The sequence below is a fragment of the Hylobates moloch genome, unplaced genomic scaffold (assembly GCF_009828535.3).
Source record: "Hylobates moloch isolate HMO894 unplaced genomic scaffold, HMol_V3 SCAFFOLD_3, whole genome shotgun sequence".
NCBI classification, from domain to species: domain Eukaryota; kingdom Metazoa; phylum Chordata; class Mammalia; order Primates; family Hylobatidae; genus Hylobates; species Hylobates moloch.
In genome coordinates, this window is record NW_026652278.1 from 169,626,007 (window position 1) to 169,646,663 (window position 20,657).

Sequence of the window (20,657 nt, forward strand, 5' to 3'; positions counted from 1 at the left end):
GCGTGGAAATGTAAAGGGAGGGTGTGTGGTGCGTGGGATCTAGCTTGAGAAATGGCACAGATACATGGATGGGCTGAGAAGATTGAATGGACGTAGTGAGGACAGAAGAAATATAATTCTTCAAGGCCAAGACAGGATGGCTAGTGTCAAGGGAAGGGCCGCTGCACTTTGTTTGGCAGGAAAGTAACACAGGAGCCAACAGTGGCTTCAGAAGATGGTGGAGAGCTATGCAAGGGAAGATAGATACTGATGTTTCTCACCCTGCACCTTATCACAATCACTTGTACAATGTTTGAAAGCAGATATAAGGCCAGGCATGGTGGCTCACGCCTGTAATCCCAGCACTTTGGGAGGCCGAGGCAGGTGGATCATGAGGTCAGGAGTTTGAGACCAGCCTGACCAACATGGTGAAACCCCATCTCTACTAAAAATACAAAAATTAGCTGGGCGTGGTGACATGTGCCTGGGAGCCTGTAATCTCAGCTACTCGGGAGGCTGAGGCAGGAGAATTGTTTGAACACAGGAGGCAGAGGTTGCAGTGAGCCAAGATTGTGCCACAGCACTCCAGCAAACTCTTAAAAAAAAGAGGCTCCAAGTGAAAGAGCTTCAGGTGACTGTGAGGTGTAGCCTTGATGAGAGGCATGGTATGGGACCAAGAGAGCCTTGAAGTGGGGATCTTGTCTGTCCTGTTTGCAGACATCCCCCAGGGACCTTGAACAACACGTAGACAATAATAGATATTCAATGACTATTGATTGTATTAAAGTGAATGGATTTCGGGTCTGGAGGCTGGAGGCATGAACATTAATTAAAAGGCTGTGACAGGATTCAAGGGGCAAGTGTTGAAGCTCTCAAAGCAAGATTGGAGGAATATTGGAGAAGCAATTGAAGCATAGAAATAGTTTCATTCTTCAAATACTTATGCTATTCAGAGAAAGTTGGGAAGGAAGATTAATGTAAGAGTTTATGACAGAAATAGAAATAGCACAGACAGTATTGAAGCAGGTATGTTTTATAGGTAGAAACGTGATTAGATTATAAATGAGATAATTCAGGCTTAAATAGGAAGACGGAGGAGACACGAATACAGAAGTCCTTGAAACCAGGATTTAAAAAAAAAAGTTATGAAAGATTGAGCCTAAAGAAAAAAGAACAAAAAGCTAAGAAAAAAGTCAGCTTTTATTTGTCTAGCTGTGTCCATCGAACATTCGCTGTGCATCAAACAATGTGTAATGCTCTTTAAATACACTGGCTAATTTCACCCTCATAATAAATGTGTGGTAATGATGAATGTTATCCCCCGTGTTCAGATAAGGCAGTATTTTGCTCAAGGTCATATGGCTAGTAGTGTTTGGCCCCAGCCAGTCTGACTGAACTTGGCCATACTTGGGAGGTGGAAGAAGTAAGGAAGAGGTGGAGAAGACCCAGTCACAGCAGAAGGAAAACATGGAATAATTCAAATCATGTTCACTGGGACTTGAAAGGAATAAATGATGAGAGGATTCAAGTCACACGTTCAAAGAAGCTTAGAGAGAACGAATAAAAAGAAAAAGACCTGCTGTGTCAGGAAGGTCACTCAGAAGAGCCACTTCAGGAATTCTGGGAGAGAGGGTGGGATTTCTGAGACTGTGCCGTGTTCATCCTTGAAGAGAAACAGGGAGATTGGAAGGTTCTGTCTAAAAGGCATAGCCGAATGAAGGGGGAATTTTTAGATTTGTGAAGTAAAATATGTTTGAAATTCCCAGAGATGGAGTCTACAGGGAAGAAAAGATTCAAAATGCTAAAGGCAAAAAAAGTAGTTGAAGGGACAAGTCTTTGAAGGGATGGGGTATGGTAGAATCCTAAGCGTAGATGGACATTGGAAGAAACCGTGTAAAAACTCTTAGGATACATTAAAAACAAGTGCAAATAGTTCACACAAGGGTAACCTTAAGAAAAAACCTGTATCAAAAGCAATTTCTCACAGAAAGAAAACCAAACTGGAACCACTGACTTCCACGAAAACAGGAATAGCCTAGCCTGCCTGAGAGCCTCAGGTGGAAGATGCTGGATCTGAGGTAGCCTTGGATTTTACTATGCCAGCCAATAATGCATCCATGTAAGTCCAGCAGGTCTCTTACACAACCTCCACTTAAGCTCATTAAGTGAACAAGCACTCTCTATGTCCTCCGAAAATGCATAGAGACTGATGCTTATTCTTCTTGAATGTTCTGGGCTCGTAGGCTACATTCAAGTACTCCCTCTCACTTGAACTTCCACATGTCAGATGAAATATGTAGCAAGAGTCAGTTATGAATTTCTCAAATCTATCAGTCGTTCTCTATTGCAACTGTGTCATTTAGTTAACTATTATATAACAGACTAAGTATGCACATGAAAACAATTGTTTCCACTAAAGCCAATTTGGAAGACTTTATAAAGATTATTTGAGTTGTGGATTCTTTACTTCCCAAATTAGGACACAGGAGTTAGGCAGATGGGGATTAAAATGTCGGTGTTACTACTAATAAAACCAAGACAGGTGTATGGAACCCAGTGGTGTCACCACTGGGTTCCATACACCTATCTTGGTTTTATTAGTAATAACAGTGGTACATCATTCCAGAATTTCAGAGGCATGCTTGTGGAATAATAAATAGCTCTGGGCAAGTGGTAGCCTTCACCACAGGGTTGGAAAAAGTATCGCTGTGAAGAGGCAGGGAGATGTGTCTATCCTGTGGAGAGGTTGGGTTCACAAGAGAGAAAGAAATTATCTTGTCTGAGTCAGTTCAGCTGCTTCTCCCCAGTTCAGCCATGCCTTTCCTTCTGCTACCTAGTGGTAAAAGGCGTCAGTAGGGCTGACTGTAACTTATTTCACATGGAAATACGACCATGGAAATGCAGACCCTGCTGGTAAATCCAAGTCACATGCACAGACATATATAAACTCTAACATTAGGTATAGGCAAGACAACTACCAAATACTTAGGGAAAATTATTGAAATCTGGATGGAATTTAGACTTAGATTGAAGTTCCAATTCAACTCTAAAGGAATCACAACCACAAATTACAGGCAACTTATGAGGAGTGTGTTTAATGCAGGAAAAGAAGAACACTAGAAGCCAATTCAGTGAACTCCACTCAGAGAAAAGCTCTTGACTCTATGAAACGTTGACAAATAGATGCATATGAATATGTTTTGAGTAGTAATAAAATATTAAGATGCGAATCACTTTTATGATTTCTCCTTTTTAACTGACTTTCTAAACAACCTCACTACTGGTTCCAATCATATTGGACAAGACAGCTTCTCAGTGATCAAAAAGCTTCTCAAGTTGTTTGTTGCATTCATAAAAAAATTAGCATGGTTAATATGCCACCTTGAACTATAAAGGGAAAATATTGTCACGTGATCAACACTAGGCTCATTTATTCCTTTTGTCATTCTTCCAACACCATGGGGCTATCTTCTTTTGCCAGGTACTGGGATAAAAATGAGAATTAGTAAGACTTAATCTTGAGTCATCCAAAATTTTGTATTTATATAGGGAGTATTTATTTGATAAACCATACTGTGCCAGTATAGTAGCGCAAGTCTTCTGAGAAGCAGATGCCACTATGCAATGTTATGTGCAAGGACTTTATTAGGGGGAATACCTATGAGTGAAAATGGGGTGGGAGCAAAGAGGTTGGGAGAGTTTCAGACTGTGATATTTTGGTCTAACTCAAAATGAAGGAGAGAGAGGACATGGCGTCTTGCAGTCTAAAGAAGGTGCAGCAAGCCAGACATTGTGGCTCATGCCTATAATCCCAGCACTTTGGAAGGCTGAGGCAGGCGGATCACCTGTGGTCGGGAGTTCGAGACCAGCCTGACCAACATGGAGAAACCCTGTCTCTACTAAAAATACAAAATTAGCCGGGCATAGTGGCACACCAGGAGGCTGAGGCAGGAGAGATTTTGAATCGGAGGCGGAAGTTGCGGTGACTAAGTTGTGCCTTGCACCAGCCAGAGCAACAAGCAAAACAGTCTCAAAAAAAAAAGTGCAGCGAGACTGCTGGGAGTTATGAGTCATGGTTCTCCAAGAGGGGAAGCCAGGGCTCCCAGGAACTGACTTGTCTATGTATGCCACCGTGCTCAGTCATTGGCTGGGAGTCACCAGTGGGAAGCCAGGCCTTGGAACTGAGGCTGTGATGAATTTCAGAGCTCAGCAGCTGGAGCCCTTTGTCAATTACATTCTTTGTAGTTGAAATCTGGATGGAATCTACAGATGTGTCTGTTGGCTTACTTGGCGCTCCCTCACCTAAGGGGGTGAGCTCCTTGAGAGTAAAGCTATGTCGTGTTTACCAGGATTTCCAGCACCCAGCAGTGTTTGAAACATAGTAGGCGCTAAATTAATGGATGATGACTAAACAAATGAATGAACATGCACATGTACACTCCTTGGCAGTTTGAGAAGACAAGACATTATTGCATGGAATATAGGGAAAATATTTAGTGATGGTGGTGATGATTTCCATTTGTCTGCGAAATAAGTTATTCTGGCTACTACAGCTTGTAGTAAGAGTGGCTCTTTCCTAAAGAAAAACAATGTGGATATACCACTCTGCACTTTATGTCTCTAAAATGCTTTGCTATAACATTCCATCCAAATCCTCCCAGCATCCCTTTGATGACTTACACCTCTTCCAGCTGAGACCCTGTGGGTCCAAGCTCCCTGTCATGGTGAGTGGTGATTCCTACTGTGCTGGGGAGGACACTGAGGCAGATGGCAGTTAGGTGACTTTCTGTATAAGCACCATCGATGCAAACGGCAGTCAGTAGTGGAGTTCATGACTCCCGATAGACCTCCCTACTCTACCTGCTGGGTCATAATTTTCCTACAAGCCCTGGATGTTAGGCAATGAGAACTAATGATGTGAATGTTTCCTACTGACCAGGATATTCCTGGGCCTCATAGACTGAGCCCATCACCATCAGGCAAGAAAAAGATTGGGGGCAGGGGAGGTCACGCAGATCGAAGCACAGTTCTGTTGATGTGATTCCCATAGAAAGTCGGCTATATTTATGGAGGTTTGTATTTAGGAACTTTCAAGGAATTTTCAGTTACTTAAGAAATAGAGCAGCTTATTTATTTATTTTAAATCTATTTGGCAAGTATTAATGGCTCCATTTGATTGCCTGAGTCCCCCATCCTGCTCCTCTCCACCCCATTCCAAAATAAAGTATAGCCAATCATATCTCTGTGTTAAAAAAAAAAATGCCTCCTTGATTCTTCAAAATATTGACTGTATGGGTAATTGTGGTATAAATGTATTCAATAGGCAAAGAATTTTCTTTAGGAGGGAAATTAATGATACAACATTGCGGTATGTTGAGTGAATGTAATTTATTCATTCGATTACTTTCCCTCTTAACAAGGATAACTTAAAGTCAATATTAGTTTCATTTTAAAACCTGTGAATTCTCAAATCTTCTAATTTAATTATGAGATAGAGATGTCAAATCATTTTGAGTTTACATTTGTATAAAGTAAATAATGTGCACACGACTTGGGTAATAAATGACGTATCTCTCAAGTATTTCTAATTAACTTCATTCACACATTTTAATTCTTTATTCTCAAATTGTGCAATCATTAATATCATATTTCCAGGATAATAGTATCTGTGAGCTCACGTATATTTTCTCCACCTCTGCTCCTAAAGCTAGAAGAGCCAGGCTGTTCTGTTATAAACTTTTATTGGCAGGGGTTCATAAGTCAGCTGTAAAATTTCATGCTGGGCTGCAATTCACTGCACAAACCTTTTTGCCCTGAAGAGCTTATGTTACTACAAAAACAATTGTAAAAATCCCTTTTTTCTCTATTTAGGTAGGCCGGAAAAATGCTATCGTAAGAAACGTTATTCTTAAAAAAAAAAAAAAAAAAAAGACACTTTCTAAAAATAAAAGTTGGTGAATGAAACGATCTGTTTAGTACTGAGCTATCATCACCCCCACCCATCAAAATAACTTTTATATTGTAACAATGGAAAATTTACACTTAAACAGGTGCAACTTGCTCCGTGGTGCTCAGGGTGCATAAAAAGTCACCTTTTTTCTTATTTTTCTAAGTCAGATTAAATCCAGCATGAGGTCACTGTCATCAAGGTTGACAAGAAGTCCAATAACAGTCAATTTGGAGTGCCCTCTCCTGCCCTTGGGCTGTGGTAGCATGCCAGGGCTTACGCAGTCCAGAAAAAGAGTGAAGGGCGCAGAGCTAGGTGCATGCTTGCCTTTGATCCTTGCCCAGGCAGCTTGTTTTATTGGCAATATCACCGCCACCTTTGCCATCTGTGCTAAGCTCAGTAATGGGCTCTTTGAGAAGGCTCCATAGTTCACAATGCTTATGATGCCAACCGCGCTGGAGGTCCCTGACCCTCAGGGATCCCAAAACACTAGCACGCACCCACACATCCATACACACCTCTTTCACATCCAAAACGTCTCTCTCACTCCCTGCCCCCCCAATTTCCTCTTTACCCATTTTCCAGTCTGCAAGGAACGAGCAATACTTTGATAGATGGCGATTTTTGGAGTATACGAGTTTATTGTCCTCTGACTCCGAACTACAAAACCATTCTTTATTTTTTACCCTCTCACTGTTACTGAATGTGTTGAAAAGAAAGAGGTAGAAGATGATTTCAATCTTCCTATTTTTTTCTACTTCAGAAAAAGAACACCAACACATGTTTTGTATTAATAGAATCACCCTTGCACATAATCAAGTCCTATTGTACTTTAACATTCTCAGCACTGGGTGAGGACTCATGCTATGTGGGTTATGGTTTTAAATTTGCAACTACTTAGCCCTTGTCTTTGACTGTGTGAGTGAACTCCTGATCTCATTTTCTTTATTTATAAAATGCAAGGCATGAATGATCTAATTCTATAAAAATAGAATGATGTGTACTCTACAAAATTCCCACCTAAAATCTCAAATTATGAAATACTTTTAATATAGCCTAATAATTTCTGAGTCATTTCCTGTGTTCAGTTTTGTTTTCATATCTAGAGATTTTTAATTATCACACAAAAATTTGAATGTGGCATAATCAATATTATTTGTTATTTTGATGGTAATCATGAAGCACTTCTTCTTAACAAAACCAAATCAACAAGTAACACATGAATAAAGGAATTTCATAAGACCTTTTGGAAAACTTAAAGATCTAGGTGTAATGAATAGGAAATGTGGTCTCTTCAAAGAAAGACCATAATTAGGATAAAATTTCATTGTTCAGGTTACTGCACTGTATGCCAAAAATCATGAGCTTCTCCAAGACATATGTGAAAGTCAACACAGACTTTCTCAAATGCTTTGAAGTAGCCCTTTCCTTCTACTTCAGCAGATTCCTGCAGATTCGTGTCAGCATATCTATGAAGGCTGCATGTTAATTTTGCAAGTTCCCCTCACTTTGGGACTGATAAACCAACCTGCAAATGCAACCTCCCCAAAGACCAGGCTGCTCATTGCTGTTTTGAACTTAAAAGTTGTTGCTATGTTTCCCCTATTTAATTAGACAGTGAGGGCACCTTTCAAACGTATCCCAATTTCAAAAGAGACAGAGAGATGCAAGAGAGAGTGAGTGGAAGAGAGAGAAAGAATGTACTCTGTGAAGTCTGAGATGCCCTTCAAAAAATGAAAGATGGGACATGAACATGGCAGACATTCATTAACATTAATTTATTACATTGAATCCTCAAGTTTCTGGTCCATGATAAGTGATAAATGACAATAGGTCTGTACTAGCAGAACCTAAAGCATAGCTGCTATTAACATACCCTTAGCACACCTTTAAACAAGACAAATGCAAGACAAATGCATAGCAGCATTGAATGAAGGTAGTAGAGGTAGCTAAGAATGGGTAGATAGCACTCTGAGAGGCAAGATCAGTTATAAATCTTAGAAAATTGTGATTTGTTCCATCATTCAGTCTTTCAATATAATGGTTTATCTCTATATTTAATCTTTTGATCTTCTATCTATAAATGCATTATCATCCATGGGTGCCCATGATGATGGCAGAGGGGTTCAGGTTGGGGACAGTGGTGGATGCCTTATTTTAGCCCCCCCCCCCCCCCCACCTCCTATCAATGCCCTTCTCTCTATGGCCCGTGCCTCCAGGGGTAAGGAGGACTGACTTCCCTTGATCTCAGGTTTGCTGTTGGGATCAGCCAATTAGAAGCATCCATAGGAGATAGGAAGACCTGGACCCTCCACAGAGGTCACCTGCCTGTCAGACTACCCGCTCCGCACAGCCCACTGTCCCTTTGCGCCTTCAGAACTAGGTAGTAGGGGCACTGGTTACTACTCTTGGAATTCTGCAATATCATTTGTGGGTTCCTTCTATCCTGCCCACACTTCGTCAGTGCTTTTTAGAATTATTAACTCTTCTCCAGTATTCCAGTTTTAATGTGCTGTCTGTTTCTCTTGGAATCTTGAATGACACAGGACCAGGAAGGCTTTCTGAAGGAACTACATGAAGAATTACATCTTGAAGGAGTTAGGATTTTATGGGAGAACACGTTGGAATAAGATGCAAATGAAAAACGAGATTTCAGTCAGAAATAGCAAGGTGTGAAAAAAAAGGGTAACAGCTGCATTTAGGTAACAATAAAAGGGAAGAATGTACTATTTACTGTTTTTAAGGTGTATTACAGCCTCCTGACTTATGGCAATTATTTCAAGACATGTTTGCCTATTAGTAAGTTCTTTGCGTGGTGAAAAGAAAAATCCAACTCCCATACTTTACCTTTACCTTGTATTACATTGCGCAACCTACAAAACTGCCACCAGGTGGCGCTCATGCAGTAACTTTGGAACAGCAACGAGCAGTGAATTGTTAAAGACGCTGAACTGGAAATACTACTGTCCAACATATGTTCTTGTCTTTGATGCTGTATCTAAGTTAAGGTAGGAATGATGAGGTCAAAAAGGCTAATAAATTTATTATGTGGTGGAAAAGTTATTTCTCCTTGCCCGTGAGACAGAAAAGCCATTATTTTTAAAGCATAATTCTAGCTGAGCTTTGTTCACTGTGACACAAAATTCTCCTAATCCTCCTGATACTTTTATTATTCTTTGTGTGATATGTGTCTTTGGTTGTGAGTAAAGAAGAAGAGATTATAGTAGTTGCTGTAAGCTGACTGCTTAAGAGTTCAGTAAATTTAAATCTGTTGCAGAAAAAAATATGCCTTGGACACTGATCATCCAACGGTGAATAAAAAATGTAGACAGAGCATTTATGCAAAGAGGCAAATGATGGGCGAGAATGGCAGTGCCCGTAAACAAAGCAGACGGTTTGACAAAAGTGTTTTCCCCCACTTTGATCAAATAGACTAGAGCATCTTTGCATCCAGCTTGTCAAAGTGCGGAAATTGTTTTCCATCTCTCTTTATTCCTACCTTCACCCAATCCCCACCATTCTTTCATCCAGGTCTCCTCCCTGAAATGAAATAGGCTGTTAGTAGACTGCAGTTGATAGCACCCAACTGCAGATAATGAGCAACGAGACAGAAATGTCTTGGGTTCTTGTTCTTTCTTCCACCTTCTTCCCTAGCGACAAAGTCTGCAGACTTTCATGGGTAAATTCCGTTACAGGGAGAGCGAGGAGGCCAGATAATTGCCCAAGCTGCCTCTTCCATAGATTGATATTAGGGACCTTGTCCTCAGCATTGCACACTGGAGACCTGCTAACTTATCCAGTATCAGATGAAGGATTTATGCACACAACTGTGAGTGTGGGGAATTCTCAGGAAGTGAATTGTTTACACCAGAAGATTCACACTCAGGATGTCAGTAAATATTACCCCAATTACTTTTGCACCAACCTAATACTAATCAACCCCAGAGATGAGGTTTAGCATCCCCATTTTACGATGACAAAAACGAATGGACAGAGAGTTCATGGGATTTACACAAGATGTACAGCTACAAGGAGATGGAGGCCGAATGTGCATGCGAATTAAAATCTCAAGTGACTAACGTAGAAATTGAAAGAGGATTGAATAAAATTGAGCTCTTCTTTTCCAACAATCACCCTTCTGGTAAAAGGGTACCAGAGTTTGTGACCCATATGTATCTTATTTCAGAAAAGATTTATTGGGAAGGAGGATATTTTTGTCCAGCTTTTGGATTAGGCCAGTGATCTAAATGGGCTGACAAGAAGTAGTGACAATAATCACATCTACTGGACAGAGCATCTCTAAGGGCATGAAACCTGGGCAGTTGCTGCGCTTACTGTGGCCCTGTGCTTGGCTTAATTCTGTGCTGTCACTGTCTTTAAATTCTTAATAATTATTTTTTATTATACTTCAAGTTCTAGGGTACATGTGCACAACGTGCAGGTTTGTTACATATGTATACATGTGCCATGTTGGTGTGCTGCATCCATTAACTCATCATTTAGCATTAGGTATATCTCCTAATGCTATCCCTCCCTGCCCCCCATCCCATAACAGGCCCTGGTGTGTGATGTTCCCTTTCCTGTGTCCATGTGTTCTCATTGTTCAATTCCCACCTATGAGTGATAACGTAATTTTTGAACAAGAGACCATACATTTTCTTATTGTACTGGGTGCTGCCAATTTTGTAGCTGGTTCTGCCAATGGTAATTTTCTCTTTTGACCATTGCTGGATAAACATAGATACTTTCTGTTCCTCCTTGGCTCATCCTGGAACCTTTCAGACAGCCCCCAGAAAATTCCGTTAGCAAGTTATTTCCTCAGACAGATCGGCTAGAATGCAACAATTTGGTTATAGCTTACTTTGCTGTTCTTGAAATAGATAGCTGCTTCCTTTTTGCATTTGACAAATCCACACTGAGGACCCACTCTGTGCCAGGCACGTGCCAAGTTGAAGGTGGTTTCCCAGTTGTTCCTAGCACTGCTTTCTTCAGCCTTGTCTAACGGAAGGGAAGCTCTCATAGCTTACTACTCTAAGCCATGCTATGCTCCTACTAGATTTCGCTCTCAGAGAATGACCTTTCCTGATCTTGTCCCTCAGCGCTGAAGACATCCTATTAATTCCCCTTTGCACTGCCTACAATTACTACCAATGGCAGCTACTGCGCAGCCATCTGAGAAATGAACCCCCTTGGAAATTGCCGTCTTTGCCCAAGGCTAACAGAGTTCTCTGGCAGGTCCTGGTGGACTTGTGAAATATTAAATATGTTCCATATTCTATGTACATTAAAAAGTCAAATCTGAGAAATCTCCTTATGCATTAAGTATCTGTGTCTACGTGATATTACACTCAGCACTCAGCACTGTAAGAAGAGATTTAGTTATAGTCTTATTTCCGTAGAATCTGTCAAAAGTAGACCGTGAGCCTAAACAAATCTGAATGTAAAGACAATCTATATAAGGGCAAAAAATGCAGACAATTGAGCAATGCAAAACATTGGTCAATGTAACTTGGTGTCCATTTCAAGAACAAGTGCATTAGCAGAGCAGTGAGGAGTGAGAGAGCCTTAAGTGGCTAATGCTCACACCGGATGGTGCAGAGGGAAGCTATTAGACCTTTTCCAAATAGTTCTGGAAGACTGTGTACAGGAGCTGGGATTTCATGAGCTATTTGGATGATAGAAGAGAGATAGCTTGGCAGACAGAAAGAGAGAGCATTCCAAGAATATGGCACAGTTTGGAAAAGGCTTGTGTGGAATGACTAGGTGATGGAGATATTAAGCCAGTTGGCTTGAACTGAGTGGGGGCTCCTTCCAAGGAAGGATTTCAAATTTGATTCAAAACAAAATAATGGCTTTCTGTAACATTATTATGACAACTAACAATATATTTTTGAATCCAGTGTGTGCTACACAAATCCAGACTCAGGTCGTGGAGTTCCTAGGAAAAGAAGTCTCCTGAGTAATGATGGGGGAATAAGACACGGGAATTAAGAGCATCACCTACCCTCAGGCCTAAGCATGGCTACCCCCAGTCCAAATACTCCACTCCATGGAGCCCAAGAAGCAAATCAGCAGGACAGCTACTATAGAAGGAGAAAGGTTTGTCCTCATCCCATTGCTGGGAGGAAAGAGAAATGGGGCCTCAGTCTTGGCATCCCTGCTGCTGTCTTTGGTGGTGTGTTCATGAGCACTGAAGTTCTGAACAGAGGGCTCAGGGGTCCTGGGCCTTGGGAGGAAGGCCACGGTCTATATCTGCCTTGTGATTCACTTCAAAACCTAAGTAAGAAGGTATTTATCGACTGCCATGCTTTTGAAAATTCTAAGAATATTTGTCGCTTTAAAGAAGCTTATCAGCTAAATGAAGAGAGAATTCATGTCCATTTGAGAAGTTACAGAAGGAAAATAAAATTAAGAACTGTCACAAAGAGACACTCTGGCCTGTCAGATGATGGGATCTGACAAGTGTGGAGGAAGGCAGTATTACTTTAGGTTGGAAAGACCATTCGGTGGAGCTAGAATATGGGTGTGTCTTCAAGAATGAGTCAAATTTAAATAACCAGGTAGGGCAGAGCATTGTGGGAATGCACAAAACCTCAGAGGAAAAACATGGTGGCCAGAAAGGCAGGTCAAGATGGAAGGGCACCGCCATGCTGTCCAAAGCAGAAGGGCCTAGAGGACGTCAGAGGGAGAGGAGGCAGGAGAGGAGGTGAGGGCTTCATCCATGACAGGAAATTGAGCTCATTTCCTCTGTTGTTGCGAGGAATGAACTAATCAGAGATCAGCACTTTTTGCCCAAGTTCTGGGAAAAAAAAGTTTATATTTTGAAAACCTTTAGTAAGTTATGTTTTCCCTTTCCTAAAACAGTGTTGAATTGCCAGTGCATAGCGGAGGTAAATCATCCACCCAATGCGATGATTTTGCTAGCACCATCTGAAGAGCTACCAGATAATTTGTCTTTGTGAAGGGCCGTAAGCATATTCTTGGGCTCTGCTACTGCTCCCAGAGCAAGCACCTTGCGGAAGGGCTCTGGAGTGCAGCATTTGGCACGTCCCGCTGCTCCGGCCATCTGCTGCACCTTACAACGTGGTCGGGCAATTCAGAAGATGGCACGGGCAGCCGGCGATATATCCATATGTTATTCTCCTCCTCCTTGCTTGAGAAACAGAGCAGCCATCTTCAAGACACCACCAGGAATTCCAAGTCACGTGACTTCCTTTGTCTCCTCCAGGCCAAAGATATCAACTTTTATTTTAAAAGGGCAAAAACACACAGCCAGCCAGTCTGAACAAAAACCCCGTGAAGGTGTTATTACCTTACTAGTTAGCCTCAGAGTATGGGAGGGGGAATTCCCGCGCTCCTCACCCCCCCCCCCCCCAAAAAAATGCCAACTAATGTTGAGCGCCCTTGCGTGACTTGGGAGGAGTGGTTCCCGGGTATAGTGAGGGTTTCTGTGAAGTTATGATCAGCATCACTACTTTTTGTAGTACCCTCTGAATCAGAAGCCGTATTTTCACAATGCCCCCAAGTGATTCGCGGGCACATTAAAGCTTGGAATGTACTGATCTGGAAAAGGATACTCAGAAAAACTTCTGCCCATGCAGTTTTGAAGATTCTGGGAAAAATAATCTTGATGTAATGAATGAAGTAGGATTACTATGCCATCTAGGAATTTGTATAGAATGCTTACAGAGATTTTTTAACTCATAAACTTTATTCCCCAAATAAAGTTTTTTTTTGTTTTTTTGTTTGTTTGTTTTGTTGTTGTTGTTGTTAATAATAAGTGAGTCCATAGCATTTATCCGAGGAATCCATACCCACAGAAGTGAAAGGACACCCCAGGGTTATGTTATCAGCCTCCCTCCCTCCTTAGGAAGCATTCATTGGAGAACTTCTCTGGAGCCTTGCTTGAATCTGAGATCTGCACTGAGCTGTCCACGTCTTGATTCAGGACACTGAAATCTCTGCATATGGGTTTATTTAGAGGAGAGGCTGCGAGTGCTAAAGATTCACTTGTTAACCTTAGCAGCAGCCGCTGTGTGCTGTGGCCCAGTGCTCTAATGTGGGTGTCAGGCATGGGCACGGCATCCTCCATACTGGTGGCTGCCTTCTCTTCTCCTGCTGGCCGAGTCTGCTGTGGACTCTATTAATGAGGGGTTTGAAACCCCCTTTGGCAGGGAAGACTGTCTTCCTGCTTGCAGTTTGAATTGAAAATGAATTCCCTATTTGCACAGTACCATGACACTTCGCATAATATCATTTACTGTCCCCCAGGCAGGAGTAGTTCTGGACAATACCTCTTAAACACTTTATGCCCAATATCATGTGAGTTACAGTCGCTCATACGGAAAAGAAAAGGACAGTTTAAAGCTTGAACAAGAAGAACAAAAATGCCTCCTAGGCCTCCAAAATGTCCACCTAAGATTCAGCTTTTAAGGCAGAAAAATGACTAACAGGGACCATATTTTGAAATCATTAAAAATGGATGTGTTTAGCCAAGAAAATGAAAGAAGACATAGGAAAAATTAATTCCATCTCTTATGGAGTGATTAAAAATAGAGATAACAAATTGTCAGTTAATGAAGCATACAGACTGGAGAGCTGATGTAGATAATAAAAAGTGGATTATTCAGCGTACTATTTTTAATTGAAATATATATAGGAAGAATGTTAGCATAAGTCATTTTGTACTAGTATTGTTGCTAAAATGAAAAAAAACTAAATGATTTGCTTTCTTCGAGTCGATCACACACGATGATCCTGAAAGGGCCCAGAAGTACAACCCAAGGATTAAATCCCTCTGGATTCAGAGTTTGCACTTGATGATCTACAGGTAGAAGCATGAACACTGACATTTTTTTTTTTTTTTTTTACCATCTAATCATATATATATAAAGACAGGATCTTTCTCTGTCACCTAGGCTGTAGTGCAGTGGTGTGATCTCAGCTGACTGCAGCCTCCGCCTCCTGGGGTCAGGGGATCTTCTCACCTCAGCCTCCCAAGTAGCTGGGACTACAGGTGCCCGCCACCATGCCTGGCTAATTTTTGTATTTTTTTTGTAGAGATGGGGTTTCAACTCGTTGCCCAGGCTGGTCTTGAACTCCTGAGCTCAAGTGATCCACTGCCTTGGCCTCCCAAATTGCTGGGATTACAGGCGTTAGTTGCCACACACAGCCCATTCATAATCTTTTTAAGCATTCTGTTTTCATAGCCTCTATAAAACAGGAAAATTACAGGTACATTTTTCGCGTATTTATTCAAATGACAAGTATTTATTGGGCACACACCCACCTCAGGCACTGTTTGGGGGCTATGAAGTTGTAATCACTGAACAAAGACACATTCCCTACCCTTGTGGAGCTTACCTTTTAATAAAATACACATGCAAATAAATAACCAGAAAGATAATTGCCTTATGATTCTGACAGAGATAATTGGCAAAAGAAAAATTAGCTGCACACAAAAATACGTTAACATCTGGAGAACAATGAAATTATGAGCAACAAGCATCAATGAAATCATGCCAAATTCAAATGATGGCAGCTCTTGGTAGGCTTCCAGAATTAACTATTAAAAGAACATATTAGCCTTAAACCCAGTGTGTCTTCTGTGATGGCTGTGGGGGGCTTATGTCAGGCTGCATTCATGGAGGATGGACAGATGCCAGGATATTTCACAGGAACCTAATTGTTCTTCCCTGCCAGGAAATCGCTGTAGCGTGACATGATCCCAAGGATCAAAGTGCCTGAAGAGCAGAACTCCTGGAGCAAGCTTGCGTTGCTTTCAGGTGATGCTATAGATCACCCAGAATGCCCTGCAGTGGCCAGTGCCCCTGAACGAGGACTGGACCCCACATTGACGTGGGTTGATTCAGTGGCCTCGAGCAAGTTACTAATGTCTTTGAACCTCAGTTTTCTCATTTGAAAAATGAAAATCATAATATATCAACATAAGATTAGTGAAAATAATAATATCACATATATATACACACACATATGTATAGTCAATATGTACACCACTTGCTGCACAGTTAAGTGTGCCACAAATGTTGGTCACCTGTTCCAATCTTATCACCGCTCAACCATAAGATTTATAAAGGCCACACATATTTGACAAGACAACCCAAACTTTCACACTTTACCTTTCGAGCACTTTTGCCCATTAGACCTTACTCCGCTAAGCTGCATTTCTTGTGCGTATTTGGGATTCGGTTCCTGAAATGATTAACAATCATTCAAAATATCACTTGCTTGCTCTTGCTACACACTGGTTCCGTTTCGTCAACACACCCACACTTAGCTATACAGAAGTTCCTGTTTGTAAAATGACTTGAAGATTGAGTTAGATTTTTGTCCTTATTTAAGAAGTAGGACGGGAAAGCTGAAATAAGAAAGAGTAGAGACTAGCAACAGGAATGTCTGCTTTTATAAGCACAACACAATAAACAGAAATGTTTAGGTGTGTTTCTAGCAGGAAACTCTGAGTCAGCCTCTCATTGGACTAATGAGGGCTCATTGTGAATTACAGGTTGGGAAAATCTACATTGGAGAGAATATACAAGATATTAGATCAATATTGGAATTAGATCTAAAAGTGAGATCAAATTAGGAAATAAATGTGTGTGTGTATGTGTGTGTGTGTTTCAATATTGGAAATAGATTTAAAGGAGAGATCGAATTGGGAAATAAATCTACGTGTGTGTGTGCCTCTGTGTGTTTGTGTGTGTGTGTGTGGTGTGTGTTTCAATATTGGAATTAGATTTAAAGGAGAGATCAAATTGGAAAGTAAATCTACGTGTGTGTGTACATGTGTGTGTGTGTGTGTGTTTCAATATTGGAATTAGATTTAAAGGAGAGATCAAATTGGGAAATAAATCTACATGTGTGTGTGTGCCTCTGTGTGTGTGTGTGTGTGTGTGTGTTTACTAAAAAGAACTCTGTGAATCTGTTGATCTATTGTTTGTCTTTCATGTACGTATTCTAAAAGGCATTACATGTAGAAGTATGGACTTGCCTCTATCTAGTTGCCTTTTTTATTTATTTATTTCCAGCCTCCTGCAAAAAGGAGGTGATGAAGTAGCAAGTTTCTCTAATCTCAGTATTCTTCTCCTCTGAGCAATCTGACCAGGAGACTACAAATATTTGTTGGTCACCTACTATGTTCCAGGCATCATGTCCCGAAGGGTACGTCCCCTGCTAGAGTTAGCAGAAAGATCTGGCATGGCTTCAAACAGATTGAAAAATGAGTAAGACAGGAGACCACTGGATCTACAAATCTGATGAGAAAGCTTCCTTTTTAAGCATTTCAGGCTAATTCTCTCTCAAAATGTGTATGGGCTTAGGCTTTCATAGCAGCATACTTGAAGGAACTAAGGCTCTGCTTCTCAAGGCAAAGCTGTGCGACTCTGTGTACACTGGCAGGGACTGCGAACCTTGGAAGGGAAGCGTGGCCCAGTACCGCTGGAGGCTCAGGCTGTTTCTAGTTGCCAGGGATAAACCCCTTTCCAGCTCCGGAAAGCTGACACTGTGGCAGGCTTCTCCTCTACAGCCGGGACCTACATTAGATCCTTCTATACTCCAGCTACTTGATCCTCAAATCTTTAAGATTTGGCCACCCTTAGATGTTCTCCTTAGGCCCTTTTCCGTATGTCCTTTGAATATTTGCATATACTGATTTCTTTTTTTTTTTAAGTGCAAAGAGAGAAAAACTTTATTTTTAAAATTTTTTTCTACTTTTATTTTAGATTCAATGGATACACATGCAGGTTTGTTACATGATGTATTAGTCTGTTTTCACACTGCTGTAAAGAACTACCAGAGACTGGGTAATTTATAAAGGAAAGAGGTTTAATTGACTCACAGTTCTGCATGGCTGGGGAAGCCTCAGGAAACTTAGAACCATGTGGAAGGTGAAGAAGGAGCAAGCACCTTCTTCACAAGGTGGCAGGAGAGAGAGAGAGCATGAAAGGGGAAGATCCCCTTGGGAAACCATCACGTCTCATGAGAACTCACTCACTATCATGAGAACAGCATGGGGGAAGTTGACCCTATGATCCAATCACGGGCCACCAGGTCGCACCCTTGGCACTTGAGGATTACAATTTGAGATGAGATTTGGGTGGGGACAAAGACAAACCATATCACATGGGTGCATTGCATGCTGCTGAGGCTTGGTGTACAAAATGACCTCCTCACTAAGGTAGTCAGCATAGTGCCCAATGGGTAGTCTTCCAACCCTCTCCTTCCTCCCCTCTCAAGCAGTCCCCAGGATCTATTGTTCCCATTTTTGTGTCTAGGAGTACCCAGTGCTTAGCTCCCACTTATAAGTGAGAACCTGTGCTATTTGGTTTTCTGTTCCTGCATTAGTTCGTTCAGGCTAATGGTTTCCAGCTGCATCCATGTTGCTGCAAAGGACATGATTTCATTCTTTTTTATGGCTATGCAATATCCGATGGTGTTTATGTACCATTTCTTAATGATATCTCAAACTTGGTAGGCTAAGACTAAAATTTTGTTGTTAGAGCTGAAATCATGGATTACTGCAGCTAAATGGGTCTCAGATTCTAATTCTTCATTTGTGTGTGTGTGATTAAACAAGTCAAGAGCGACTGTCAGAGAGAAGAGAGAATGAATAAATGGCACAAACCTCCTTAGCAGCACAGGTCGGGCTATAACGTTCTGACCCCAAATTCATTGTTGATTGGGTCCTCTTTGCTGCATCAGTTAATGACATCACCAAAACTTCACTCACCTTTAGTTGCAAATGCCTTCCCATTTCCTACCTTACATCCAAGAAGTTAACAAATCCTATCAAACCTCCAAAATACTTTGTTCAATCTTTGCTGTTTATGATTTATTTCAACTGCTAAGGCCTTAGTCCATCCTTTATCTCTCCCCTGAGCTGTTATGACAGCAACTCAGCTGGCTTCTCTGCACTCATCTTCTCTTCTGAAACTCCAGCCAATAAACTGGAACTAGAGATATCTTCCTGAGATCAGATGGTATCACTGTCCTGTTCTAAACTGTCCATGCCATACCTCCACATGCAGGAAAAACACCTAGACTCCGTAGTGTGGCCTCTTCTCTCACCCAGTGTTTCTACTCCTCCAAGGACACCTCTCCTTTTGTCGTCTAACACCATTGCTCTAGGTGCTGTTCTTCATGTTAGCATACCTTGGCCTTTCCACCAGTAATTTTTTTTCTCAAAAAATTCAATTTACCAGAAACACTGCTCCTCCCAGGAAATCTACCTGTCAAAGTTCTGTTCAAAGTTGAGGACCAGTTTGGTCTCATCTCCTCTAAGAAGCCTTCCTTAGCCATCCTAGTAGGATGGCTAGTAGTATCAGAAGACATTTATCCCATATCTGTCTCCAACTCCTATAGAGTCTACAGTCTATTTCACCAAAGCCAGAGTGATACCTTTAAAATGTAGGTGCTATGGTTTGCCTATCTCCCCGGAAGCCCATGTGTTGCGTGACTCTCTTACTCTTTCCTCCAACTTCTATAGAACCCAGGAAACATCAGGCTTTGACCCCACCACTCCCCAGGCCCTTCTAGGCCAAGTCTCTAATACCCATTTCTTTGCACATGGATTGTGCAACCCACAGTTCTCATCTTACCCTTTATGAGCAACATTCGACACAGGTGGTCAATTTTTCCTTCTCTTAATATTTTCTGCACTTGGTATTCCTCCTACCTCATAGCCTCTTCCCAGTCTACTTTGCTGTTTCTTCCTCATCTCCCTGATGTCTACACTGTAGATTGTCCCAGAGCTCAATCCATGGATTCCTTCTCTGTATTGCACGACTTTCCAGGTGAGAGTATCCAGTTTCATGGCTAAATTACATTTAAAGTTGATGAGTCCCAACATTACTGCTGTAGTCTGAAACTCTTCCCTGAACTCCAGATTCCTATATCCAATGGCCTACCTGACATATCCAGTTGGAAGGCCAAATCCTTGTCACCAGCCAGTTCTGTTGGCCCTCCCTTCAAAATGGATCTAACACCCTACCACTGCTAAACATTGCCATCATGACCTCTCTGGCCCAAGCTACCATCAACTTTTGCTTGAATTGCAATAACATTTCAATTAGACTTTTTGCTTCTTTGTTTGCATTTCTACAGTCTATTTCACCAAAGCCAGAGTGATACCTTTAAAATGTAGGTGCTATGGTTTGCCTATCTCCCCGGAAGCCCATGTGTTGCGTGACTCTCTTACTCTTTCCTCAGTCATCTTGGAGAGTCCCTACCACTGAAGCCTTTTCTGAGCACCCATTAAAGAAAAAAACCCACTCCTTAAGCTCCCTAACTCCCTGCCTGGCTTTATTTTTCTCCATAGAGTTGTCAAGTTACCACCATTTGACATTTTTAATCTCTCTGTATCATCTATCTCTGTCTCTTATCTATCATCCATCCCTCTCATCTCTTTTTCATCTACTTATCTGTTATCTATCATCCATCTCTCTCTTATTTCTCTTTCATTATCTATTTTCTACCTATATACCTATTATCTATAAATCATCCATCTCTCACATATCTCTATGTATGTATGTATGTATGTATGATCGATCTATCTACCTATCTATCTAATCTATCTGTCTATCTGTCTATCTATCTATCTATCTATCTATCTATCTATCTATCTGTCAGCTTGTGTACTGTCTGTCTCTCCCTGTGAAAATGTCGAATCCATGAAGGCAGTGTTCTTGTCCATGCTATATGCCTGATATTTAGA

General features: G+C 41.3%; 1 long non-coding RNA gene across 1 annotated transcript in view; it reads right to left on the bottom strand.

Moving 5' to 3' along the window:
- LOC116480410 (uncharacterized) overlaps positions 1-20,657 on the bottom strand; it is a 93,564-nt gene that overhangs the window by 69,049 nt on the left and 3,858 nt on the right. The gene's annotated exons all lie outside the window — the stretch shown is intronic.